The sequence below is a fragment of the Lynx canadensis genome, chromosome F2 (assembly GCF_007474595.2).
Source record: "Lynx canadensis isolate LIC74 chromosome F2, mLynCan4.pri.v2, whole genome shotgun sequence".
In the NCBI taxonomy this organism is placed as follows: domain Eukaryota; kingdom Metazoa; phylum Chordata; class Mammalia; order Carnivora; family Felidae; genus Lynx; species Lynx canadensis.
In genome coordinates this window covers 2,402,100-2,428,854 of record NC_044320.2, presented here as the reverse complement: position 1 = coordinate 2,428,854, position 26,755 = coordinate 2,402,100, and positions in this window count along the sequence as shown.

Sequence of the window (26,755 nt, the reverse complement as noted above, 5' to 3'; positions counted from 1 at the left end):
CACCCATCAATCCATCCTGCCAGCCAGCCAACACTCATTCCTTCAGCAAGTATTCACCAAGCTCCTACTTTGTGCTAGCACCTGGGATCCAAAAGTGAACAGTCTACATGAGCTCTGCCCTGGAGGCCATCCCAGTTGGATGGTGGGGTCAGTAGAGTGAAACATCCCTCCCACCCTTTAACTCTGTGTTGCAGCCAGTGAGGTGTGTTTGGTGGGCTATGGATATAGGGGCTGGATTGGTGAAGCAACTACTGGTTGAGGAGGGGGAAGGGCTCACTGAGGGGCATTTACCTGAGCCTTGAAAGGTAAAGAGGGGTTTTCCAGCCTGGAAACAGCAGTGTGGGCACAGGGACAGAGGTAGGAAAGGACCTAGGGTGGGCAGGGTGGGGACTTCAGCTCACCTGTGCACATAACCTGACACCCAGTGTGTGGTTGGGCTCAAATCCTGGCTCAGCTGGTCATAGCTCTGCCACCTTGGGCAGGTCACACGAGCTCTGTGCCTCAGTTTCCTCATCTGTAAGATGGGGATGGTTATAACACCTTCCTTCCCAGGACTGTTTGTTCAGGATCAAAGGTGTTAATTCAAGTCAAGCACTTAAAATTCTGGGTACATTGTTAGTACCATGTCGGCATTAGAGATACATAAAACTTCTAAATAGATCTTTTTTTAACTCAAAAAAATTTTAATTTTAATTCCAGTATAATTAACATATAAATTGATCTTTTGCATTTAAAAATATTACAGCTTGATAGGATGATCTGTCTGGGCCCAGCCCAAGTTCTAGTTAAGAAAGTGAGGTGGGGGAGGATATTCAACATGAAATAGACATACAGGAAACCTTCCCAAGACAGGCATTGAGCTGGGGTGCCGGCGGGGGGCTTGGTTGGTCAAGCGTCCAACTCTTGGTTTCGGCTCAGGTCATGATCTCGTGGTTCGGGAGATCGAGCTCCCTGTCAGGCTGTGTGCTAACAGCGAGGAGACTGCTTGGGATTCTCTCTCCTTCTCTCTCTGCCCCTCCCCTGCTCACACTGTCCCTGTCTCTCTCAAAATAATAAACTTAAAACAAAAACAAAGATAGGCCATGAGCCACACTTTCTTAGCCACTGATCCCAAGGGTGGCGTGGCCGTGTTTCTAGAAGGTTCTATTGCATGCTGTGGCTGGAACATGTCTTTTACTTGTTCATGAACTAACCAAGCAGATTGTAAATGCCTGAAACCTGCTGAGGTTGGGTGGTGATAGGGGGTGATGAGGACACAGCACCAGGGGGCTTGGAGGAGTAGAAGCTGTTCCCGTGTGGGGGTCAGGGAGAGCCTCAAAGATTTGCCCAAGCTGTCCAGGCAAACGAGGAGAGGGGGGCACTCCTGCAGGAGGGCATGTGCACAGCTGGGAGGTGGAGAAGCCTGGCAGCGAGGTCGTGCACTTTCCAGCAGAGAAGACAGTCGGAGGTCTGGAGACAGATGTGCACGCAGCTGGGTAGAACGAGGGGTGGGCGGGAGGTCGTCGTGTGTGCGGCATCCACCACCCTGATTCGCAAACGCTCCGAGGCGGCCGTGCTTCCCCACGTCTGAGAACGGCAAGCTGCGGCTGGGAAAGGTCGGGTGGTCAGGGAGGGGCCAGAGCTCGGGGCTCTCTTCCTGGGCCAAAGATGGGGGTGGTGATGGGAGCAGAGGGGTTTGTGTTTCTGGGTGACAGGGTTCCCAACTTCCAGCCTGCTGTGTGGGTGGCAGCCAGACCCCTTGGGAGCCAGGGTGGCCAGGTTGGTGGCCCCCCAGGAGCCTTGGCTGAGTGGCAGGCCAGCAGGTGCACAGTTGGGGCTCCCCAGGCCTCACTGGACAGGCAGCGCTGGCATCTCCTGATGACTTTCTGGTCTGGGGCCATGCCTCCTGAGGTCCAGTCCAGGGAGCCAGCCTCGCAGGACAGCTTTGCTCCACGGGGTCTGTGGGAGGCTGGGGCCGTGATGCAGGCAGCCTCTCCCCTCCACGGTGCTGCCCAGGGCCTGCCACTGTGTCTTTTTCAAGGACAGCCCTGCAGTGTCCCTACCGGTCACTCTGCTTCCAGTCTCACCTGTCCCTTCTACCCCCCTCACAGTCGGTTTCACCTGCTCAGACCACTGTGCTGCTATCTCTCTGCTCTAAGATCACCAGTGGCTCCCCACCTGCACCCGCCTGGCACCAGCCCAGGGCCTGGACCTCGGTAACTTCTCTCTTCTACCCCGTTCTGGCACCCCTGAGCCCGACTCGCTCACCCAGCCCTGCAGTGCCTGTCTCTGTTTCCTGGAAGGCAGACAAGTGTTCTCTTCTCCCTAGCGTCATCTGTAGCACCTAGTGCCCTGGTCCTCAGACTGGGCCTGGAGGGACTTGGGGGACAGGCCCCCCAGTGCTTCAGCTCCATCCTCCACCAGCACCCTCGAATCCCAACTCAGGTTGCTCATACCACGCTCTGGTTGGAGGAGGGGGACAGACACTCCCCCGGTGGGGGAATCACTGCCCACCCCACGCCCTCTTGGAGTTTCCGCCTGAGCAGGCTCTGTGCACCCGCACTGAGAGTCCCACCCGACTCGGGACATCCCCCAAGCTTGGGGCTGTGCTCTCCAGCCATGTGAGGTGACGTGTGGTTGCTGGGCCTCTGTGTTTCTTGGCGTGCCCCACCTCCCCCACCGGCTGCCTGGGTTAGAGGCCCCCAGAGATCTCTTTGTCTGAAGCTGAGTCAGCTTAGGAACCAAGAGCCCTGCAAATTCCCACCAGAAACTAAGGGGCCCACTGGCCTCAGCCAAGGGATGCTCCCAGCCCTCTAATGTGAGAGAAGGCACCTTTTAGCTTGGGGACAACCCACTGTGCACCAAGATGCCTTGAGTCCCAAGCTATGAGGTGTGTCTTTGGGGTCCCTTTGGCTCTGGCTCTGTCAGGGGTGCTGGGTGGCAGCTGGCTGACCAGGTCCCAGATGTGCTGGGTCATCGGTGTGATGAGAACATGTGCCCTCAAGCCTGGCTGCCTGGGTTCAAGCCCTGGCTCCTCCACTCACCACTGTGTGGCCTCGGGCAAGTTCCTTAACCTCTCTGAGCCTCAGTTTCCCCACCTGTAAATTGGGCCATCTCTATCGTTGTGAGTTTACAATTAGTTCATGAACGTAAGGTGCTCAATATATAAAAGGCTCCTGGCATTTAATTGGCTCTGCACCTGATGTTTGTGTTACCCTTCTTCTAAAAGCTGTGGTCACAGCCTCCCCTTTGGGGCTTTGAAAAGGAACTGACCTCTGCATCTTTTTGTAAAAGCCTAATATCAATAGAGGCTCTGCTACAGTCTCAAAGAGATTTGATCTGTCACTGACACGCATGCTCTGCACAGCACGTGCCCCTGGAGACGGAGATGAAAGCCGGGCCGGGCAGCCATCCTGTGCTCTCACTCGTTTTTTTGACCCTATAGAAAGGACCACTCCAGGATGTGAGGTCCAGGGGCTTTGAGGATGGCTGCTGCCAAGTCCTGTTTCTAGAATGCCTGGGGCTGATTACGGAGGCCACTGCCCCTCACTCCTGGGGCCAGGAGAGGGACGGACCCAGTGGTCGAGGGGATCCGCCGGTCAGCACCACGGACAGCACCACGAGAAGCCGGGAAAGTGCTGTGGGCCAGAAAGGGAACGCGATGCCAGGGGAAACAGCGAGGGGTAAGGGGCCAGGTGGGCAGGCAGTTCACGGGGACTTTGCAGGTGTAGACATGCCGGACAGCCAGCTGCTTGCCAGAGGACCACTGGGAGGGACGGAGCACCCATATCCAGCAAGGCTCCCTTGAGCAGTGATGCTGGGTGGGCGGGCCCACGTGCAGGGCTGAGTGAGGAAGGTGGGTGAAGGAGCCCAGCTCAGGGGTCTCCATGAGCCGTGTCTGTGTGAGGACAAGCAAAGGAAGAACCTTCTTGGCCAGGGCACGACCAAGGCTCCCGTGGTGTCTCAGCTTCTCTGCCTGGCTCTCCTGGAGGCCACAGGACAGTCAGCCATGCATATGGGCAGCCAGGAAGGTGGGGTCATTCACACTGCGGAGCAAGGCCCCGCCTGTGGGGGCTGGAGTGGGCCAGCAGATGCCCAGCCTTCCATTTCTAGGTGGGCACTTTGCTGTGCTCTACTCCTGAGTTATGGCCTTTGAGACACCAGGTCTTGTGCGTCCAAGGCGATCCCTCCCCTGAACTTGGCCAACCCCTTGCTCATGGCAGCGGTGAGGGGCAGATCAGTCCAACTGATGGTGTAGGTGTGAATGTGCCGGCTGGGCGGCTGAGCCTGCCCTCAGTCTCTCTTAGCCTTGTCTGCCGCGTCGGTAAAGTGGGGCCTTATGCTCGGGCTCCCCCAAGTGTCCCAGCAACCCCACAACGTGGAGAACATCCCTCCAGCGGTCCTGGCTGTGTGCCCTGTGGTCTCAGAGCCTCAGTGTCCTCCTCTGTGAATCGGGCACTCAGACCTCCCCCCGAGTGAGATTTCACCTTGCAAACAACCCGCTTGCTGCCTGCTGTGAAAGTCCTCAAGGGCTGCTGGTTGGCGGTGGTGGTCGGAGCAGGGAAGCTTCCAGAGCACAGGGTCTGCATTTCCTCCTCCTCCTCCTCCCGGCCTCTGTGGTCTGGGCGCAGGGAGGGAGGTTGGCTGCAAGGCCAGGTTGGGCTCTGGGCAGCAGCTTTGGAGGAACGGGTCTCGGAAGGCAGCCCTGCTTAGATGGATGACCCGGCCATGCCAAGCATGGAGTGGGTCCCATGGGGAGATGGAGAGAAATATGGCCTTTCCTCTTAACGACAGCATGACGGTAGAAGGGAGCATCAAACACGCAGGGCGTTTATGTGTCCTCATAAAACAGGGGCTGTAATTCTCTCTCCGTCCTGGGCAGAGCCTTGGGGACCGTGTGCTCTCTGAGTCACCTCTGGGAGGGATGATTCCTCTTTGGAGATCCTTGGAGCCTGTGTGGCCTGGGGGCCTGGGGACTCCAGCTGAGGCAGAGTCCTTCATGTCCCAGAGGACGGCAGGGTCAGCAAGGGGGCAGGAGGCCAGAGGGGAACTGTCTGGGGAGGTCATGGGAATCTTCCGGAAAGCTGATTTGAGGAGGGGCCAGCGGGCATGGGTGAGAGAGGAAGCAGAGGTCGCAGGGAGACTGTGGCCCTCTCAGTGCAGTGGCTGGTGCTGGGACAGACCTGAGGGAGGACAGCAGGGTCTCGGGCCAGTCCCTTCCCTGAAAAGTGTCAGGTCTTCTCGCTACCCCACTGCCGAGCCCCAGGTGGGACCCGGGGTGTGAAGGGCTCTCTCTGGGGTTTACAACCCACTCGGGGATCCAGGGGCTCCATCCAGTGCCAGGTCAGGGATGGTGGAGGGGGGAGTTGTCTACACTGGTGGCCTGGGAGGCTCCTGGGTACTTGTGGTCTCAGGGGGACATCTGGGCATCATTGGATTAGATATGTTTGAACAGGTGTCTCTCCTGCTGTTCTTACGCCTATGTCCCTTGTGTCTCTCCAAGAGAGGAAATTGCAGGCAGTGTTTTCTAACATCTATTTGACCTAGAATCTTCCTCAGTAACATCCCCTGGGGTTTGTGCTGTGAGGCAGGAGTCTGAGGCTGCTGCCGGGGGAAGGTGGTGCTGTCCCTCCATCATTTTATGCAGCTGTTGCTCAGAGAGACTGTCTACCTGTCCCAAAGCCACATTCCCCGTCCTGCACTGACAGCCATGTTGTCGCCATCGTGGGGCTGGGAGACCCTCAGAAAGAGGCAGTGCAGGTGTGGGCTGGGACACAGAGGCCTCAAGCCACGGGAAATACTCAGGTGGGACCAACACAAGGTGACGGGAGGGCTTTCCGGGCCCTGAGTCCTGGAGGACGGTGGAGGGGCCCAGCCTGGGTGGGGCAGCCTGAAGCCTGCTGGCGAGGCAGCGCGGGGGGAGGAGACCTGGTGTCCAAGGGAGAGGCCCCTGCCTAAGACCCAGGTGCTGACCTGGGTGCAGCTGTGGGGTCAGAGATCCCAGGAGGGATGGGGCTCACCCACGGAAGCTTCCCCCCAATACCTCGAATGACCCCTTCTTAGCCCATTCTTCCAGAAGAGATGGCTGGGGCTCAGAGGCTGGACAGCTTCCCTGGGTCGCGCAGCCAAGGGCAGAGCGGGACCACAGCCCAGCTCCGGGGAAGGTCACACCCCACGGGCCTGACCCCCTCAGCCTCAGCGCTCCCTGAAATTCTCACCTTGTCCAGGCTGGTTTGTGCGGTCCCTCTTGTGTGTTTATAGCGAAGCTTCTCAAAGGTAAAGGGGACCGTGAGTCCTGTGAGGAGGTCCCTGTACAGAGGCCGGTTGGGTTCAGTGGGTGATGAGTCACGGGAGCTGGACGATCCACGAAGCTCTTAGAGGGTCATGAGGGACTACTGGGGTTTCCGGGGAAAACGGAGCCCCCAAGAGACACACTGAGCCCCTGTGGCAGCCAGTATTTATCTGCACCACGGCCGGGCTTGGGCTGGGGGGCGAGGTTGGTGGCCCGGCAGCAAAGCACAGCCCTGTCCTCAGCACGCGGGGGCTGGGAGGGGGGGTTTGGGGGGAAGGCCTTGTTCAACGGCAAGTTTGTTTCTCAGTCTGTTGAGGTCTAAACCGGGAGCCCTGGCGACGCCCTGGTTACCAGCACCAACCTCTGCCGGCCACGCTCTTGCAAACCCGCCTGCACGCGGACACAGGCGCCGAGGCGCAGAGGCTTTCCGGCTGAGCACGTCCTGTGCACCTGCCCAAGTCGCCCTGGGGCCTGGCCTGGGGTGGGGGGTGAGGCAGGTGCCTCTGTGGGCAGCGTCTCAGGGTGTCCGGACCCTCCCTCCTTCGCTGTCCCTGGTGCGCTCCCGAGTTTCCTCGGCTCCGTGGCCACTGGTCCCCTCTTGTGTTCCAGCCTCCTCTTCCGCTGCTGGTCCTAACTGGGGCTGGTCCTGGGACTCCGCCCTCCATCCGGTCTCCTCTCCTGAACCGGGAGTTCAACCACAGAGCCTGGAGGGGACCCCCAAATCCTTGCTCTGTGGGAGCTCCCCCATGTCTGTGACTCCACGGCCCACTGTCCTGCCCGAGCCCCTGACACCAGCCTGGGCGCCCCCACTCCAGACACCTCCACCTGGAAGCCCCCTGGCACCTCATGCTCCCTCCCCCTCCCCTCTGCCTTCCCCATGCTGCTGACTCCACTCTGTGTGGCTCCCGTCCCCTGCCTCCGGAGTCCTCAGTGGGGCCCATGGCTCCCCTGCTCGGGGTCTCCCAGCCTGGTCTGGAAGCTTCTGTCCTCCTCACCCTCCCCTGCCTTCAGCTGCAGCCTTGGCCTTCTGGGAAGAACTTACCTGACCTTCGTTCCCTCTTCCCTGCTAGGAACACATTGCTGCCCAGCCGCTTCCCCGGGGGCTAGGACGTCCAGGCTCGTGATCCGCACACAGTCCCCTGCCAGGGGGCCCTGCCTGGCACCAACAGCTCCCAGGACCTAGCCTAATGGCAGCCTCTGGGTCCTAACCTTCCTTTCCGGGAGACAGGTGTGGTCCGGGTCCGAGTCCACAGCTGGGGTCAGTTTGCCGGAGATGCGTCGGAGGAAGGTCAGAGCTGCTCAGGGCTCCTTCCCGGAAATGCCCAGCCTGTGTTCGGACCCGCGCAGATGGGATCTTCATGTTTCTTCCAACAGCGGGTCAGGTGGAATCCCTACAGTCCCTCGGGGAGGCAATGACCTGCTGTCTGCGGGTACACTGACTCTTGACCTTGCTTTTACAGACTCCAGGGACACTCTGGTGATGGGGTCTGTGCCGCAGCCCGAGAGAAATGCCGGCATGGTGGGGAGGGGGAGGCAGGGCAGGGAGGGAAGCAGTGGTGGGATCATTATGGAGCCGGCACTGGCCATAAACTTTAATCAATTTAAAACCTATTTTCTGGGTATTAAACTTCACTAGCCATTTAACAGCCCTAGCAGGTAGGTGTTTCTGCCTGAGCCACCCCCTCAGACGGACCTGGCCTAAGGCTGGCCAGGGTGTCCACAGTGGTGGGGACTAGGGTGAGCCAGCTCGAGCCTGAAACTGTGACTGGGGGAGTGGATTCCAGGACCCCCGCTGACCCATAAGGTTGTCAGCAGGGCTGGGAGCCTGTGTGGCCTTGAGAGGCTGGGTGGGCAGGGCTGGGAGAGGCTGGGAGGCCAGGGCCGGGAGAGGCTGGGTGGGTAGGGCCGGGAGAGGCTAGGTGGGCAGGGCTGGGAGAGGCTGGGAGGCCAGGGTTGGGAGAGGGAGGCCAGGGCTGGGAGAGGCTGGGAGGCCAGGGCCGGGAGAGGCTGGGTGGGTAGGGCCGGGAGAGGCTAGGTGGGCAGGGCTGGGAGAGGCTGGGAGGCCAGGGTTGGGAGAGGGAGGCCAGGGCTGGGAGAGGCTGGGAGGCCAGGGCTGGGAGAGGGAGGCCAGGGCTGGGAGAGGCTGGGAGGCCAGGGCTGGGAGAGGGAGGCCAGGGCTGGGAGAGGCTGGGAGGCCAGGGCTGGGAGAGGGAGGCCAGGGCTGGGAGAGGCTGGGAGGCCAGGGCTGGGAGAGGGAGGCCAGGGCCGGGAGAGGCTGGGAGGCCAGGGCCAGGAAAGGCTGGGTGGGCAGGGCCGGGAGAGGCTGGGAGGGCAGGGCCAGGAGAGGCTGGGAGGCCAGGGCCAGGAGAGGCTGGGTGGGCAGGGCCGGGAGAGGCTGGGAGGGCAGGGCCAGGAGAGGCTGGGAGGCCAGGGCCGGGAGAGGCTGGGAGGCCAGGGCCAGGAGAGGCTGGGAGGCCAGGGCTGGGAGAGGCTGGCTGGGCAGGGCTAGGAGAGGCTGGGAGGCCAGGGCTGGGAGAGGGAGGCCAGGGCTGGGAGAGGCTGGGAGGCCAGGGCTGGGAGAGGGAGGCCAGGGCTGGGAGAGGCTGGGAGGCCAGGGCTGGGAGAGGCTGGGAGGCCAAGGCTAGGAGAGGGAGGCCAGGGCTGGGAGAGGCTGGGAGGCCAGGGCTGGGAGAGGGAGGCCAGGGCTGGGAGAGGCTGGGTGGGCAGGGCCGGGAGAGGCTGGGAGGGCAGGGCCAGGAGAGGCTGGGAGGCCAGGGCTGGGAGAGGCTGGCTGGGCAGGGCTGGGAGAGGCTGGGAGGGCAGGGCTGGGAGAGGGAGGCCAGGGCTGGGAGAGGCTGGGAGGGCAGGGCTGAGAGAGGCTGGGAGGGCAGGGCTGGGAGAGGCTGGGAGGCCAGGGCTGGGAGAGGGAGGCCAGGGCTGGGAGAGGCTGGGAGGGCCAGGGCTGGGAGAGGGAGGCAGGGCTGGGAGAGGCTGGGAGGCCAGGGCTGGGAGAGGCTGGGAGGCCAGGGCTGGGAGAGGCTGGGAGGCCAGGGCTGGGAGAGGCTGGGAGGGCAGGGCTGGGAGAGGCTGGGAGGGCAGGGCTGGGAGAGGGAGGCCAGGGCTGGGAGAGGCTGGGAGGCCAGGGCTGGGAGAGGGAGGCCAGGGCTGGGAGAGGCTGGGAGGCCAGGGCTGGGAGAGGGAGGCCAGGGCTGGGACAGGCTGGGAGGGCAGGCTGGGAGAGGGAGGCCAGGGCTGGGAGAGGCTGGGAGGCCAGGGCTGGGAGAGGGAGGCCAGGGCTGGGACAGGCTGGGAGGGCAGGGCTGGGAGAGGGAGGCCAGGGCTGGGAGAGGCTGGGAGGGCAGGGCTGGGAGAGGGAGGCCAGGGCTGGGAGAGGCTGGGAGGCCAGGGCTGGGAGAGGGAGGCCAGGGCTGGGACAGGCTGGGAGGGCAGGGCTGGGAGAGGGAGGCCAGGGCTGGGAGAGGCTGGGAGGGCAGGGCTGGGAGAGGGAGGCCAGGGCTGGGAGAGGCTGGGAGGCCAGGGCCGGGAGAGGGAGGCCAGGGCTGGGAGAGGCTGGGAGGCCAGGGCCGGGAGAGGGAGGCCAGGGCTGGGACAGGCTGGGAGGGCAGGGCTGGGAGAGGGAGGCCAGGGCTGGGAGAGGCTGGGAGGCCAGGGCTGGGAGAGGGAGGCCAGGGCTGGGAGAGGCTGGGAGGGCAGGGCTGGGAGAGGGAGGCCAGGGCTGGGAGAGGCTGGGAGGCCAGGGCTGGGAGAGGGAGGCCAGGGCTGGGAGAGGCTGGGAGGGCAGGGCTGGGAGAGGGAGGCCAGGGCTGGGAGAGGCTGGGAGGCCAGGGCTGGGAGAGGGAGGCCAGGGCCGGGAGAGGCTGGGAGGGCAGGGCCCACCAGCTTGTGCTGGGAGCTCTCGCTGCTCTTCAGGGGCTCTTCCCCACCCTTTCAGGAGCAGGGGGAGGTGTCCCTTCGCCTTTACAGATGGAGAAACTGAGGCCCTGAGCTGCTACGCGGGTCACAGTTCCCACAGTGGTAAGAAGCAGATTCCAGGCACTCTGTGGACTCACAGCTGGGACACAAAGCGGGTGGTCCAGGTGGGAGTCCTCCCCTACCCCCTACCCTCTACCTCCGGGCACACCCGAGCTCTCTGTTTGACGGGAAACCGCGTGGCAGATTGCTGTTTTAGTCCCCTGCCCTGAGCACAGGGGCCCTCTGAGTGGGGGGCTTCTAGAGAAAACCCCCAGGCTCCTCATACCAGAAGGTGCTTCGTGGATACGGAGACCGATGGCTGCAGGCCCCGGGGGTACCTGCTGCTTCCGGAGCCCGGTGCCCTGCCCCAGCCCTGTTATGGTGACCTTGCTTATTTCCATCTGGGTGTCACAAGCCGGAAATAACTTTGGGGTCTGAGCCTGACTCAGCCCCGGGGGTTGTGCTGACGGCTGCTCTCCGTGATGAGGGTCACCGTGCTTCACATGTTGGGGGGGCCCAAGATGCTCTGTGGGCCCCAGTCCTTCCTTCCTTCAAGCAGCAAGCATTTATTAGGCACCTCCGTGTGCCTGGCCCTGTGGCAGGAGGTAGTGAGTAGGGGACACAGCAGTCCTGGAAGGAGACAGGAGCCTCAGTGAGCAGTTCTAGCAGGTGCTCATGGGGGCCCAGAGAGGTGCGCTTCCCTGTGGAGGTGACCCCGGACTTGCGGAATGAGGGTTAGTACAAGCTTGTCGGGAAGAGAAATGGAGCGGCGTTCAGGGCATAGTGACTAGTCTGTGCGATGGCACAGAGGCAAAACAGCTCTGTGAGTCTTGCCATAACCCCAGAAGAGGAACTGAAAGGGGGCGGGTGTGCTGAGAGAGTCCCGGCGGGGGGCGGGGAGGGGGGCAGATGCGTATTGGAAGTGAATGTGCATTAGGGAAGGCTTCCCGGAGGCGGCGGCTCTAGTGTGAGGCCCTGAGGGTTGGGGGGGATTAGAGGTGGACATTGTGGCCTTTCCCAGCTCCCCACAGGTCCCACAGCCTTTGTCTCCCTGAAGGACCACGGGGCCCCCCCTGTTGTCTTTTCATCAAAGCATAATTACACGCTGGTGGGGCTGCATTAGGGTCTCCGGACTCACAGACGTCCTGCCCTGGGGACAGGTGGGACTTCCCTCCCCAGCCCGAGGTGCTAAGATCCCAAGGCTCAGTCCATGGGGGCCCAGGCCTGGGGACAGACGTCCCTTAGGAGGCTCAGGGCCCAGACCTGGTTCTGTCTGCAAATGTTTGATCGAATGACAGTCATTGCCAATGAGGCTCCGTGTTTCTGGGGCACCTGCCATGCCCAGGGCCTGGGTGTCTGCTCCCCTCACTGCACTTCACAAATAAAGAGGCACAAAGTGACCAGGTGGCTTGCTGAAGGGGCCAGCTCTCTGAACAGTGTCCTTGGGACTTGGAGTCAGGTCTCTGGGGGCAAATGCCACGTGGCCTCCAGAGGAGGACCTCACTGCTGGGCGGAGCTGCTCTTGGCACTAGAACTCTTGTCCCCAGGCCTCAGTCTCTCCATTTGTTGGGGGGAGGGGCTGACCTGCCTGCTCGCCGGGCACCCAGTGCCCATCTGCCCCTCACGCGCCAGGCGGTCCCTGCCTGGCCCGCATTGTCCCCTGCCCCCTTCCCCCCCCCTCCCCCCAGCAGCCTCCCCTTGGAGGAGAACAATCGTGTTGGGCTCCCTCCAGGAAACAGCCCCCGGGGTGAGGAGGCTCGGGGCTCCCTTCCAAAAACCCCACCACTCTTGCTCAGAGCTCTGGGTGGCAGATGGAAGCTGACAAGTTGAATAAATTAGGGCGCGATTGCTTTTTAGCAGACGTCGTATCAAACAGCTCGAGGTCCCGTTAGGAAGGCACGCCAGGCTGCGTGTCGGGGAGGGAGCGGCTTTTCCGGGACCCTCGGACGGCTTGCGAGGCCAGGCCCCGGGCAGGCGCTCCTGGGGTCATAGCCTGCTGCTCCCTGAGGGTCTGGGTCCCATGAGCGATGAGGGTCAGCTCAGAGGGCCCCAGGTCACCGAGCCCCTGCCCCTCCCCCACATGCAGGCTGGCACGCCGGAGCCGTTCTTGGTGTGGGGACACCTTGCCGTCTCGGGATTCCAAGAGCGGGGCTCTGTCCATTCCCGGGGACTTCTGCGGGCCGGTGACGGCTGTGGTGCTGGGACTCCGCAGGGGACTGCAGAAAGCCCCTGCTCCGGACAGCTGTGACTGTAGGACAGAGGACTGCGCTCTCGTTTCGTAAGGCTCTCACCATGTGCCCGGCCTGGTGTCAGCGCTTTGTGAACACAGTCACATTCGGTCCCTGGGGTCCCTCCCTTGGTGAGGCCGCACACGCCACCCCGCGGATGGGGAAGCCGGGCACGGCGAGGACAGGTTATTGGCTCAGGGTCCGGGTGGAGCTGGCGTGGGAACCGCTGCTCCCACGCCCCGTGGGATGCAGGCCAGAAGCAAATAGGAACCTAGCGCCCCCAGTGCCTGGCACCCGGAATAGGGAGCAGGTCCTGCCCGGCTCTCTCGGTGGGCGGTCAGGGTGGGCCTCTCGGAGAAGGTGGCTTTTCAGCAGAGGTGGTGAAGGGGGGGCGGGGTGGTGTGTGGAAGGTGGCCGGGGGGCGGTTGAGCCATGAAGGGACAGGCGGGTCATGGTCAAGAGCCCATTCACCTTGCAGGCCGACAGGGGTGGCTCCCGACCCCAGATCTGGTGACGCATCCCGCCTGTGGCCCCACGTCCCCTACTGGACGATGCCCGACTTCCTGATGGGGTATTCTGCGAGCTGTCCTCTGCAAAGCCCCAGCCTCGTGACCCCGCATTATGACCCCATAACCCTGACCTTGCAGCTCTATCAGCCGAGGCCTGGCTTCTCCCTCTCTCCAGGGTCCCCACATTGAGAAAACTCAAACTCACCTGACTTCTCCCCCCACCCATCCCGAGGCCACCTCCTCCAGGGAGCCTGCCGGGACGTCCAGGGAGAGGTGATTTCTGCCTTCTGTGGGTTCCCGTAGCATTTGCACTGGGATTATCGTCCTCTATTGTCAAGTGTCCCTTTCTGGGACAGTGATTCTCCTTCGCTTCCAAAATATTTCTTTGGGGTGTCCGAGGCAGCCAGCAGCCATTCTGCTGACCCCACACCTGGACCCATGTTGGATGCAGCTGAAGGGACGTGGCCAGATTGTACGGGGAAGGAGGTGCCCGGCTGCCTGGCGGATGGCTGAAGGACAGGCGAGGGCTGCACGGACCCGGGGCAGCCGGGCAGGGACCGGGCAGGAGGCCTCAACAGGCAACGCCGTGGTTTCACGCAGATTCACACCGGAGGCAGAGAGATGAGAGCCGGGACCCGTGGGCTAGAGGTCAGGGAGGTGCTGATCTTCTGGCCTGGGGTGCAGGGGCCACCGGTGGCTGCCAATGCCACTGCTGTTCCTCAAGAGGCTTCTGTGTGCCCAGTGTCTGCCCGGACGCTCATCGCTGTTCGTGGAGGATGCTCCCACAGCCCCAAACAAGCTCTTGTCAAGTCACCCAGGGGGAGGGAGAACCGTGTTTGGACCCGGGTCCTCCTGGCTCCGAGCTGGAGCTCTTTGCACCCCACTCCGGGAGACCCCGCAAAGCCTGGAGAGATTGGCTTTGGCCAGGCTGAATCTGGGGAGCACCCAGCCGGGAGCTGGGATGTGTGGGTCTGGGGCCCTGCAGGGAGGGCTGGGCTGGAGACAGGAGCCCCCGGATGGGCTGGGTCAGAAGCCCCTCTCCTCCAAGGAGAGGGACCGGCTCACGCCACCTCGGAGCCCTTGGCCAGCCCCCTTCTGAAGATGGCGCACCGAGGCACCAGGCGTCGGGTCGGCGAGGGAGCCGGATCCCGGGGCCAGTGCCCGGGCACCTGCTCGCGGGAGCCTCGGTTCTCCCGGTGTGGACCCGCTGCAGAGGTGGCTCCGGGTTCTGTGAAGGTCGTGGCCAACTCTTTGAGGTTCTCACAGGTTATCTGGAACTCAGTTCCCAGAGGGAGAGGAAATGGGTTGGAGCTTGCGGTGTGCAGTGTCTGGGGCGATGTGTCGGGAGGGGTGGCGGCCTCCTTCTCCTCCCTTCTCGGGGCCCCAGGGGGCGCCTCAGCTGGGCCAGGGGTCGGGGGGAGGGGAACCAGGAAGCCGAGGCCGGGCTGAGCAGGCCTCAGGCCCTCGAGCGGACGCAGAATGAGATTTTCTTCTAGTCTGGTAAAATTTCTCCCGCCAGGAAGGTGCTGTGGACACTGACCCCCGATCCCCCTCACATCCTGAGCCCTGAGCCTGGCCACAGGTGGAATCTTGATATTTCCTTCCCAAACTCGGCCAAGAGATCACGGTCTGGCCACAGGGATGAGGTGACATTTAACAACGTAAGCTGGACCAGTCAGTGCTTCGGAGGTCCCGAAAGTCTGTGTTTGCCATCCACTCAGGACAATCCAGGAGGGCTGCCTGGAGGAGGATCAGCGGTATGGCAGCTGAGGCCTGTGGGATACAAGGAACACTGGCTTGGTGACGAGGAGCAGTGTGTGCATGTGGTGGGGGGAATAGGCGGGGCCCCGGGAAGTCTTAGGGAGACCCTCTGTGTGGCGCCTCCCCTTGCGCGAGCCCCCTCTCCTCTCCCAGACTCTGTCGGTGTCTTGAGCTCCTAGAGAGGTTTCTGGTCTCTGGGCGGCTACAGCTCCCTGCTCCTGCCCTGCCGCCCCAGCCACCCCGGGCATCCCGCACATAAAGTCTTAGAGTGCGCTCTGACTGCACCAGGGCCGCAAGGGCCTCACGGCAGGACGGCCGAGCGCACGGTGGACCCGGATACAGAACCTACCCGACATGGGGTCCTCGTGCCTAGAGAAAGACGGGGGAGGATGAGGCTTCAGTTCTAGCTTGATCCAGGTGCACAAACAGAAGCTTCAGTGTGTCATCTCTGCTTCTCTAATCTTCTCTGGGTTAGGTTCATCCTTGGGCTCCCAAGGAAGCAGGGTGAGAGCCGGTACGGCCCAGCCTCACTCCTCCCAGACTGCTGTTCATAGCAAATAGAGAGTATCTTCAAGACAGCTCTCCTTAGTTCCAGGATTCAACTGGGGACAGGGGCACGGGCCCACCCCTGAACCAGCCACTCCGGTGAGGAGGATTTGGTGCCCCTACTGGCTCAAGTCAGGAGGCCCCAGGGAAGGAGGGAGGGTCCCCAAGGAAATGCTGGTGATCTTTTTCTGGACGGCGCTCCTTTTTTTTTTTTTCAAATTTCTTTTACCATGTTATTTATTTTTGAGAGACAAGAAGACAGAGCATGAGCATGGGAGGGACAGAGAGAGAGAGAGAGAGGGAGACACAGAATCCGAAGCAGGCTCCAGACCCCGAGCTGTCGGCACGGAGCCCGACGTGGGGCTTGAACCCACGAGCCGCGAGATTGTGACCTGAGCCGAAGTCGGACACGTAACTGACTGAGCCGCCCAGGCGCCCCATCTGGGTGGCGCTTCTTGATCTGCCTACACAATGCTGTGGAATGTTCCAGGCCTGACTCAGTTTCCCCTCCCCTGGGAGCCCCCCCGGCTACAGCAGCTCTGCTCCTTATGAGCTAGAGGCCCCCGTAGTCCGAGGCCCCAGCCTGGCCAGAGGACCCAGGGCTTGTCAGGCTGTGGAATGTTCCAGGCCTGACTCAGTTTCCCCTCCCCTGGGAGCCCCCCCGGCTACAGCAGCTCTGCTCCTTATGAGCTAGAGGCCCCCGTAGTCCGAGGGCCCAGCCTGGCCAGAGGACCCAGGGCTTGTCAGGCTGTGGAATGTTCCAGGCCTGACTCAGTTTCCCCTCCCCTGGGAGCCCCCCCGGCTACAGCAGCTCTGCTCCTTATGAGCTAGAGGCTCCCAGGGTCCGAGGGCCCAGCCTGGCCAGAGGACCCAGGGCTTGTCAGGGCCCATCGGGCCGAGGACGTGCTTAGCTAAGGAGGGATTTTGTGTTGCGGGGGGGGAGGGCAAGGAGCGGTGCCACTCGGAGGGACAAGACCTGAGATGGGGAACGGACTGCAAGAGGAGACGGGCCCCAGGACGCAGGGCTTGCGGGCCCTCTGCCCAGAGCCAAGTGTGGGGCCGGGATCGCCACAGCCCGAGAGGGAGGTGGCCCAGGGCCTCAGTTTCCAGCCCCTCTGGGGGAGCAGGAGCCTCCGCCAGCTGGACGGGCCTTTCTGTGCTGAGCCTTCTGCCCTCGTCACACGTGGCAACATGGAGGGGCAGGCCGGGGCGGTGACGGTGATGCCGTGGCGCAGCCGGGCTCCGGACATGTGACTTCAGGCCTGGCGGGGCCACTTACACATCGGGCACGGTGCCTGGGCCCACATGCCTTTGAGGGGCCCATAGACAGGCTTTAATTTCCTTTAAAACAGGAAGAGAATGGGGCGCCTGGGTGGCGCAGTCGGTTAAGCGTCCGACTTCAGCCAGGTCACGATCTCGCGGTCCGGGAGTTCGAGCCCCGCGTCGGGCTCTGGGCTGATGGCTCGGAGCCTGGAGCCCGTTTCCGATTCTGTGTCTCCCTCTCTCTCTGCCCCTCCCCCGTTCATGCTCTGTCTCTCTGTCCCAAAAATAAATAAACGTTGAAAAAAAAAATTAAAAAAAAAAAAAAAAAAAAAAAAAAAACAAAACAGGAAGAGAAAAGAATACAATTTTAGGTCCGAGAACACATTTATTTTGTAATGTGAGTATCTTTGCCTTTATACCGACGAGGTCCTAAAGTATTTTTAATTTATTTTTTGTGGAGCAAGGGCCCACAAGCACTAATGTTCCTGAGCCACGGACATCAGGTGGCCTTCAGCACAGAACCCCTGGCGTGGGGCCAGGAACAGGTACACCCGGTCCCGGGCCTGGGGAGCAGGTAGGTGGTGAGGAGGTCCCAGGCCCCTGGGAGCCACCGTGGTGGGGAGGACATTTTGGGTAGGGTCTGGACCAGCCTGAGACCTGGCTTTCCGGGCGGTCCTAGGAGAGGCACCCACAACCCCTCCTCAGGCCTCGGTTTCTCCTTTGTCAAGGGCAGGGGTGAGGCCTAGTGCTCCCCATAGACCCAGAAACCACGTGGGCTCCAGGAAGTCCCTGGGGCTTGCCTTCCCCACTCAGGGAGGGGCCCCGTCTCCAGGCAGAGGCTGCCCAAGGGTCCACGAGGCCCCTGTGCACCGAGACTGCCTTTGTGGGGAGCTCTGGGTCTGGCCCCGGGCTGGTGCCCATCCTCACGGCCGCCTCGGGGCTGCTGTGTCCCACGGCTGGGAGGAGGGTACAGACTGGTCCTGTCCGGAAGCGCAGAGCTGAGGAGGCCACTCATGGGGAGAGGGGGCGGGGGGGGTGGGAGTGTGCGTGGGAGCTGGGGTGGCCTGTGTCCTCGGGGACTGGTGGTCGGGGCCTGAGCCACAGTGGGGGTGGGGAAAGGGGTTGAGACAGAGACACAGAGACAGAGAGGCAGGGGACATGGGGACAGGTGCAGGATACAGGTGCAGTAGAGGTGAAGCTGGGGTCGGGGGACCGGAGGAGGCGGGAGCCTGGCTGCTCTGGGGACCAGGGAGAGAACGCCGGCCTGCCTGGGGCTACACCCCCAGCAGCCCTAATTACAAGGATGTCCCAGAGCGGGCTCATGGCTGAGCCCTTTGGTGCAGAATCTGTCAGGGAAGAAAAGTGTTGTGTTTTATTTCTAAGACCTTTCTTTGATCTTATCTTGCAAGGAGGAGAGAGAGAGAGAGAGAGAGAGAAGGAAACAACACAGGCAGCCCAGAGACCGGGAGATTTGGGAAGGACTTTCTGAGGGACCATGCAGTGGTCTGGGTCTCCTTCTGGGGTGATGGGAATGTTCCAGAAGTACGTAGCTTTGGAAGCCGCATGGCACCCTGAGCGTAGAAAGTGCCGCTGAACCATTCACTTTCTCAGGGTTAATTTTACGGTCTGTGAGTTTCACCTCAATACACAGCGTTCGCTGTTGTCCTTCCTCACCAGCCGTCCCTCAGGTGCCGGGCTGTGCTGGGGACACGGGTGGACGGGGCAGAGGCCTCTCGTGCTCTCAGTGAGCCGGTGCTCTGGCCGTCCCTTTATTCGCCCCGCAAATCCTGCACGTTTAGAGAGGCTCCGGGGTGCGCCCGATCGGCCTGGGTGCAGCTGGTTGCAGGCCGGGCCGTCCCTCTGAGAACCCCAGCCCCAGCCCTGGGACCCCCTCCACACCTCCTCGTCCAAGTTTGAGGGGTTTGGACCAGCTCTGCCGGGGTCCCCTTGAGCTCTGGGCCTGTTCTGTGGCTCCGTGGCTCATCGCCGTGGCAGTGCTTAGTGTGCGTGGTGACTCCGTTGTGGGACGCTGGGGAGGCAGGGAAAGGGGGGGGAGGGTGTTGCGGTCAGACCGGCGGCTCGTCCAGGAACCTCCGGCCTCGTCGGGCAGGTCAGGGCCCCTCTAGGCCATCAGGTGGTCCCGCCATCGCACCCGCCCCCGGAGTGCAGCGGCCTGGGCTGGGGGGCAGGAGGGGGACTCTCGGGTAGGAGTGGGGGTCTGCATCCGTGTGGTGCATGTCTGCGTGCACTTGGCGGCCCCCCCCCGCCCCGTGCCTCCTGTTCTGCCACCTCGCGGCATGCCCTGCCCTCTGGGCCTGGGGACTTGCGAGCTTGTCCCACTCGGAAGGGCTAAAAATCTGAAGGCACTGAGCTGAGGGAGGGGCCGGGGGGCCCCAGGACTCCCACAGAGAACTGGGGAGACAGCTGGTGCAGGGGGGCTGGCTGCTGGGGTGCAGAGGTGCCCACGCCCCTCCTGGGAGGCTCCCAGGTGCAGCTGGGCGTCTCGCCTCGTGGACCGCCACGGGCCCGCTGGGGCTGGTCCTCCGTCCTCCGTCCTCCCTCCTCCACCCGGCTGGGCTCCTCCCTCCTTCCTGTCCACCGAGGCAGCCTCCCGGCCGACCCCCAGCTCGTGGTTCCAGCCGGGAGCCATGGGCTGATGTTCCCCAAGGGATTTGTCCGGAAACTTTTCTTAGTGTCGCAAGCGTCTCTCCACAAACCCCCAGTGTCGAGGAAGGAACCGGACAAGGAGCTTTAAGAGATGGTTTGACCCAATTGCTCTGGGGCTGAAGTGCCGTGACTTCCCTCGGAAGTCTCGGCCTGTCCCCTCATCGTGGTGGGGGCCCCTCTCTGCACTGGGGACCCTGCCCGGCGGTGAGTGCTGCTGCCGACGACCCCCTGCTGTCCCGTCCAGGGGGTGCCCCGCACCCCCCTTGCATGGGGATGTCCCGCCACGGACTGATGGCCACCAGTGGACAGAGAGCCAGCCTCTGTGTCAAGAGGGGACCCACGCAGGAGCTCCCACAGGACCTGGCTGACGTTGTGCTCTGTCTCCCAGGAGAGAACACCGCACGGGAACCCCCCGCCAGGGAACCAGATGTACGACGCGGGAGCAGGGGTGGCCCGAGGGTCACAGGGCCTCCTTAGAAGCAAGTGAGGAGAAACCCACTTCCTGCCGTGGGGGCACAGCCAGCTTGGCGATGAGGCACGGGACTTAACGGGAAGCCAGCGGAAGGAATTCTCAGGCTATGGGTCCCCACGTCCTGGGAGGGAATGGCTCTGGGGTTGGGGGATTTCTGGGAGATCCACGGGGGACCCTGAGCCCCGAGGTCCCGCCGGAATACTCCGCAGAGGCACCAAACGGGGCAGGCGCCTTGGAGACGGTGCAGGTCCTTCTCAGATCCGCCCACAAGCCCGTCATCGGGTCAGACCCCCGGGAAGCTGGTCGGGGTTCCTGCAGGGGCTCCTGTAGGGCAGAGTGGGGACGGTTGGCATAGAGCTGGGTAGTGGGGCTTCCCAGGCCGGGGACACGCTCCTGTGACGCCGGGTCTCAAGCCCTGGCCAGAGGGCCCCCTGTGTTCCCAGATGGCTCTGGGGAGGGGAAATGGGTCAGAGAAGTGGGCACAGTTTCGAGGTGTAGGGCTGGAAACCCACAGGCTTCTCCCCAAGGGCCCCGGGCAAGGGCGGGGCAGTGCGGAGGGGACGGATGGCCTTGCAGGGAGGCGTGAAGGGGGCTCTGGGAACACAGGGAAAGACAGCCGGGCAGCCAACCAGAAGTGGGCTGATGTACATCATCTAGGAGACGGGGAAGGGGCGAGCAGGAGCCGGTGTCTGCGGCTCTGTTGGCAGACCAGAGCGGGTCCTCAGACCCAGAGCTCGTCGGTGCCAGGCGCGGCGGGGCCCCCGTGGCCGAGGGCGCCGTGCCACGCAGCCGACGCCCACGGTCCTGGCCCCCACTCTTCCCGGAGGCCTGTGGCCACTCGCTGGGGGTCTGCGGGAGTTTGGAGGGTGTTGGTGTGGGGTCCCGGGGCTTCCCAGGCGTCCTCCTGCCCCCTTGTTGAAAAGGAGCACGTGGGGCAGGCAGTAAACGCACCTCAGCTCCACCCGTTCTGCCGTGGGGGCACGGGGGCCACCCAGCTGTCTGCCCACGGGTCGTTTCCTTACTTTGTGGGTGTGGATGGGGAGAGGCGGACTCGGCCGTCGGCAGGCACCGATGTGGGGACCGGGCGCCCACCTCCGCTGCTCCCATCCTCGGAGACCCTGGCTCGGTGGCCCTTCCCTGAGCCCGCGCAGGCCCTCCGTGCTGCACGTCAACGGCTCCTGTGCCCACCTCACCGCGCTACCCTGCGCTCAGGTCCGCCGTGGCACCAGGGGGCCGTCTTCCGACCGCGCTCCGCTCCGATGCGTCCCCGCCAAGTCTGCATGACCTTGGGGGATGACCTCTGCCTCTTGGACGTCGGTGTCCAGGTGGGGACACAGGACCTTCTGACCGGAACAGGGCAGCGGCACCATCCTGGGCGACACACTCCGGGCGGCTGGGGCCGCCGTCCGGCCCTACTGACTCCAGAGCTGCTGGAGAACTGAAATCCTTAACGTTTCCCCTCCCGGAGATGAGCGTCGCTGGATCACCTTGCCGTGATGTGGCTTTGACTCCCACGTTAGTGGTTGGTGCTCTGGGGTGCACGCGTGGCTGTGTGCACGGGCGCCTGTCGGGGTGGGGGTCTCACCGTCAGATGGTGAGCTCCCGAGAGCAGGATGTGTGTTGGGTATCATCGGCCCCAGCCCGGCCCGCAGCCTGGCCCGCAGTGGGCCCTCCAGGTCCTTCCGTGGGAACACGCACGCGTGCCTGGCAGGGCTCTGCTCCCTCAGTTTCCTCGTCTGCAAAGTGGGCACGCCAGTTCACGGCCCCTCGCCTGCAACGCGAAGCCGAACCACGCCGCAGACAAACCCGCGCACGGCTGGCTTGGTAGTGTGCTCGACCTGGGCCGCTGTGCTGGGCGCTTCTGTCTCGCCCAGTACGGGCACTGTCAGGATTTACTGCGGAGCTCCAGTGTGCCTGCCCGCCAGGCTGCTGTGTGACACAAGGTACCCGCCCCGTGGCTCTCTTCCAAAATCGGAAACCTTCCTGATTCAGGTTCCCTCTGGCCCCAGGGTTCCGAGCAGGGATCTCAGATGTGACGTAACGGTGGTGCCCACAGGTAATGGGGCTGCGAGGGGGCTGGCCATCGCTGTGACCGCCTTCTTTCCCGTGTCCCCATGTCAGAGCCTGTCCCGGAAGCTGTCCGCCTCTCTCTGCATCCCCACGCCCCTCTCTCAGGGGCGGGTGCCCACATCCAGGTCCCCGCAGACCCGCAGGATCAGGCGTCCACAGCCCGGGACTCGGTGCTGTTTCTGGCTGGTGGCCCCTGGCCCCTCCTCTGGGGGTACCCCAGCCCCCTTCCAGCCCCGGTGAGGGTGTGGGTGGCCTCATTCCCTCTCCAGCTGTTCTCGGCTGCAGCGGGTCCCCCCCACTCTCCATCAGGCCATCTGCCCACACTGGAGCCCTCACAGGCTCCCATGGAGGGGGCACTTTACCCTTCGTGGCACCGCCCCAGAGATGACTTTGGCCTTTCGGGAGGTTGGGGTGAGTATCGCACCCACGGGCAGACCCTCGAGCCAACTGCAACGCCAGCGGATGTGGGCTTGCGTCCTGCCGTGCCGTGTTGTACTCCTGCCGCGACCTCTCTGAGCCTCAGTTTCCCCGTCTGTACAACGGGGCCACAGCTGTCTGTCCCTGGGAGATCGTGGGGCTTGAATGCACATCTCGCAGTGGCCCCGTGTTGCACCCCGGGCGCACACGGTTCTTGTTCTCGGCTTTCTCTCTCCTCCAGCCTCCAGCCTCCCGCCCGGGGCCCAGTTCCACATTCCTGGCCCGACTTCCTGTGTGTTGACTGAGTCAGCAGAGCGTGTGCTTCTGTCTGGGGCCCGGGCCGAACTCCAGGCGTGTGCTCGCGTTGCAGGGATCTTGTCTCCGCGCCTTCACCTGCCAGCCTCCCGGGGACCGCCTACCCGCGGGGACCGGCTTTGTTCCCCCTTCGCGCCAGCCTCTCTGGCTCAGTCTGCCGGGCTCGCGTCTCCCGGTGCTCTCCCGCCCCGGCGTCTCCTCACCGGACCATAAATCCGAGTCCTTTCTTTTCCACCAGGAAGCCTTGCCGCTCCCTGGTGACTTCCCCTCTCGGGAACCCTGGGGATCTGGCGAATCATTGATCTTCAGGACCAGGGAGGCGCCAGCTGTTCTCCCACTGGGAGTGGGCCAGTCCCGCAGTGGCCACACTGGCCAGCCACTCCCGTGGATGGGCGGGACGGCGGAGGGGGCGTGAACATCCCGGCCTGTGCCGGTGGCCACGTGGGCATTGCTGCTTCCGGGAGCTGGGGGCCCCTGCGGGCCAGGCTGGGCCTCGAGGAGACTGCCGGTCACCCCCAGATGGCCCCCATGTAGGGGAACTGCTGAGGGGTCTGGTGAGGGGCCCCGGACTGTGGGAACATGCTGAGGGCAGCACCTGGTCCCAGGCACCTGCAGGAGTTTGCTGTTAGGTGAGAGAGGGCGCTGTAGGTGGAGGGACCGCGGTGAGGGAAGGCAAGGAGGTGGGTCCCCCAGGCCCAGTGTGTGTCCCCCGGCAGACACAGATCCGTGGCCACCGCAGGACGGGCTCCGAAGACGACAGTGACAGAGCAGGTCTGCCCGGTGGGTGGGCCCGAGTGGGGGAGCCACGTTGGGACCGCAGGATGGGACTGAATTTAGCAGGAGGTGAGGGTGGGGGGAGGCAGAGCCCAGCTCGTGGCCCCCCGTCCGGGTCTTGGCCTGGCCTTGGTCTCTGTCCCTAGAAGGGCCAGGTGGAGGACGGGGAAAGAGGTGCCTCGGACACAGAGCTGGCAGCCTTTGGGGACCTGGCTTTCTCACCCACAGGAGGGCTGATGGCCGCACAGGGCACTGCTGGGGTCCCGCCTGAGGGGCTCTTTCCTGTCACCAATGTCCAGGTCCGGGTCTTACGGAGTACTCACGCTCGCCTCTGCTCTGCCCGTTTTACAGATGGGAAGCCCGAGGCCCGGTGGACCCACAGCGGCAGAGCCGGGACGGGGCCTTGCCTCGTCTGACTCCGAGTCCTGCCGTCGGCCTCCCGTCCTGGGAACTGACAGAGGCCGATGTCAGGCCCCTGCACGCCTTCCTGTGGGGCCCGGGCTCCACCTCGGCCCTGCTTGTGCTCTCCGTGAGACCTTCGTGTCCCGGAGCCTCACTTTCCTCATCTGAGCAAGGGGCCTGCAGGATCTGTTTGCTGCGGGGAAGAGACCCCCCCCCCCTGCCCCCAGCAACAGAGCCCCCAGCCCAGGAGCCACCCAAGCCAGGGCCGGGCAGGGGCGCCCCGCCCCTCTTGTGCCCCTCAGGAAGAGACTCATTCTTCCTCTGCTTCTTGGCAGTGACATTGAATCTACGCAGGGGCTGGCGGATGCTTCATTTTTGGAGCTCGCTTTGATTTGGGGAGGGTATTGTCGGCGTCCGGGAGCAGATTTAAGAGCAAATGTTACTGCTTCTTATCCGCGCGCGGCACCTGGGAGCCTCTGCAAAGTCACCTTCCACCTGCCGGCAGGTCTAGACCTGGCCTGCGTGGCGGTGGCCAGAGGAGGGCCTCGTTCACTCTCTAAGAGGAAGGAGGGAGCCCTGGCCTGGGGGTTTCCCCGCCAACTCCCCCTGGACACGCTGGGCGGCTTCGGGCACATACGAGCCTCCCCTGGCCTTGGTTTCCCCATCTGCCATGGGTGAGGGTGGATGATGTGGTCTCTCCTGGCCGTGCGTCTTTGCTGCTCCCGCCCCAGAGGGAAGAAGGACGGGGAAGGGCTCTTCCTCATCTGATGGCTGGAGGGGGGGGGGTGATTTGCATGCTATTTGCATTAATCTGCATATGCATGCAGATTTCATAAGGTACTAGGTCCAGGCATCTAGGAAAATTCCAGCTAACAGACCCAGGCGAAAAGCCTGTGGTTGTCCTGGACCCCAAAGGTGGCTTCGCGGAGACCATCCCTCTGGAGTGTCCTGCAGGCTGTGAACCTGCATTTTGTCACCTGGATCTCTCACCTGGGCACCAGGATGGGTCTGGATGGCGCGTTAGTGTCCCCCTGGTCTGGCCAAGGCTGCTGTGCCCCTGACCAGCCTCCGGGCTCCCTAAGGGTTTCCCGGCAAGTCAGGACCGAGGCAGGTTCGTGGGTCCTGAGGTCGGGACACTGAGGGGCCTCCAAGGCACCCTTACCCCTGCAGAACTCATCAGTCGGGAGGCGATGGGAGTGGGGGGTGGAGGAGGGGTGGGAGCAGGGGGGAGTCAAAGCTGCCCTCTGGGTCCTTTGCCACCCACTCCCACCCCTGCCTTGTCAATGCTCCCCCCAAACAGTTCTCCTGTTTCCCATTGTGAAGTGGACTGTACCCCCCCTTCCCCCCAAACACCACAAACTGTAAACAGCAAAGCCCAGATCGTCCAGCGGCCTCTCTTTGTTCTAGGAATAAAGAGGACACTCTTAGGCTTCTCCCGCCTCCTTGGGCAGCCTGTGCTCCCAGACTGACCCCTCTTTGCTCCCCAGCTTACCCACTTCCTTGCCTCATGGGGCGTTTGCACATGCTGTTCCCACTGGCTGCCATGCTGTTCCCCCTGCTACTCCCCCTGCAGCGCTCTGCTCACACCCCTGCTCAGCTGGGTCAGATCCCCCCCCCCCCCCAGAGCCGCTCACAGTCCTGCCCCCTCCACTGGGATCTTGAAGCCATGGCCTGGTGTGGCGTTGGTGGGCGTGTTTTTCGCTCCCTGTCTCACTGGGGACGGTGAGCTCCACCGGGACAGGGACCAGGCCTGCCCTCTGCTCCCTGCTGGTGCCAGCACATAGTAGGCGCGCAACGAGCGAACGAATGAGTGACTATGTGGCATTTGCTACCTTTGAGTCCGACAAGCACACAGAGGCGGACTCCCTTAGGCCGGGGCCGTGTCCCCCTCCCGTGGTGGCCCCGCAGGGCAGAGGGCACGGGAGGGCCGGCGCAGTGCGCAGGGAGCCTCTCCGGACGCTGTGCACCCGCGGACAGGAAATAAGCCGTGCCAGGAGCTTCCGCCTCAGCCGGCGTGGGGGCACATGCGTTTAGAGGCTTTTGTTCCTACGGCTATATTTGGCTGCGTGCAGGGTTCTGTTCCGTCTTCCGGCAATGCGGCCGTGCCGCCAGTCGACGCTGCTCTGAAAGGGACCCCACCCCCTCCGGATGGGGGTCCTGGCGGGCGCGGGCTGCGGTGGCCACCCCTCGGGGCCTCATGGCGCCCTGGGCTGCAGCTGGTGCTGGTGCCGGTGTCTGGGAGGACGGAGAGCCAGGGTGGGAGCACCCCTCTGGGGAGGACCGCTGAGTAGCCCGTCGAGTGTGGGGGCAGGGAGGACCACATAAGGGGAGGTGTTTTGGCAAACCAGGGGGTGGGACGAACACGTCTGGATGGAGCGTCCCCGGTGGCGGTAACCGTGGTTCAGGGTCCCCACAGTGGGCAAGGGGGGGCGGGCGCGGGCCAGGCGGAGCCGGCAGGGGGTGGGTTGGGCCAGGTCGGGCCGAGGGGCTCCTAGCTGTCTCGGCCCATGGGAGGCTCCAGCAGGACCCCCGCCCGTGCAGGCTGCCGTTGGGCAGTGAGTGGGCTCTTCCCAGAGGCCCCACCCCTGCCGGGAGCCCCTCTCTTGGCTCCTTGCGTGTCAGCCACTGGTGTCTGTCCTGCCCCTGCATGGGGTGGGCTCTGGGGACTGAACCTCCCTAGCTGGAGTCCTTCATGCTTCACACTCCTCTGGAGATACCCTCTCCGTTAAACTCTCAGCAGTGACCTTTGGGTGTCCTCCCTTTCCTGCCGGACGCTGGGCCACATGCCCCGCGCATCGCTGCCTGTCCCGGGTTTCCCCCTCTTCTGAGCCTGAGCCGGGTCCCATGCCTGGGGCTTATCCAGAACCCTCCTCCCACCCCTCCTCCTCAGGGCTCCGTGGGGAGGCCTGGCGGCCAGCAAGGGAAGCGTCACTTTGCCACGGTGGCTGCTCAGGGCCGAGAAAGCTTTTCCCTGGAGGAATTGGGGACTCAGGAAATGAATGGGCAGGACACGTAGAGAGGCCGCTGTGAGCTGAGGCCCCCGGGTCTGAGACAGAAGAGAGAGCTAGGAGGCCGGCTCCGCTCGGCT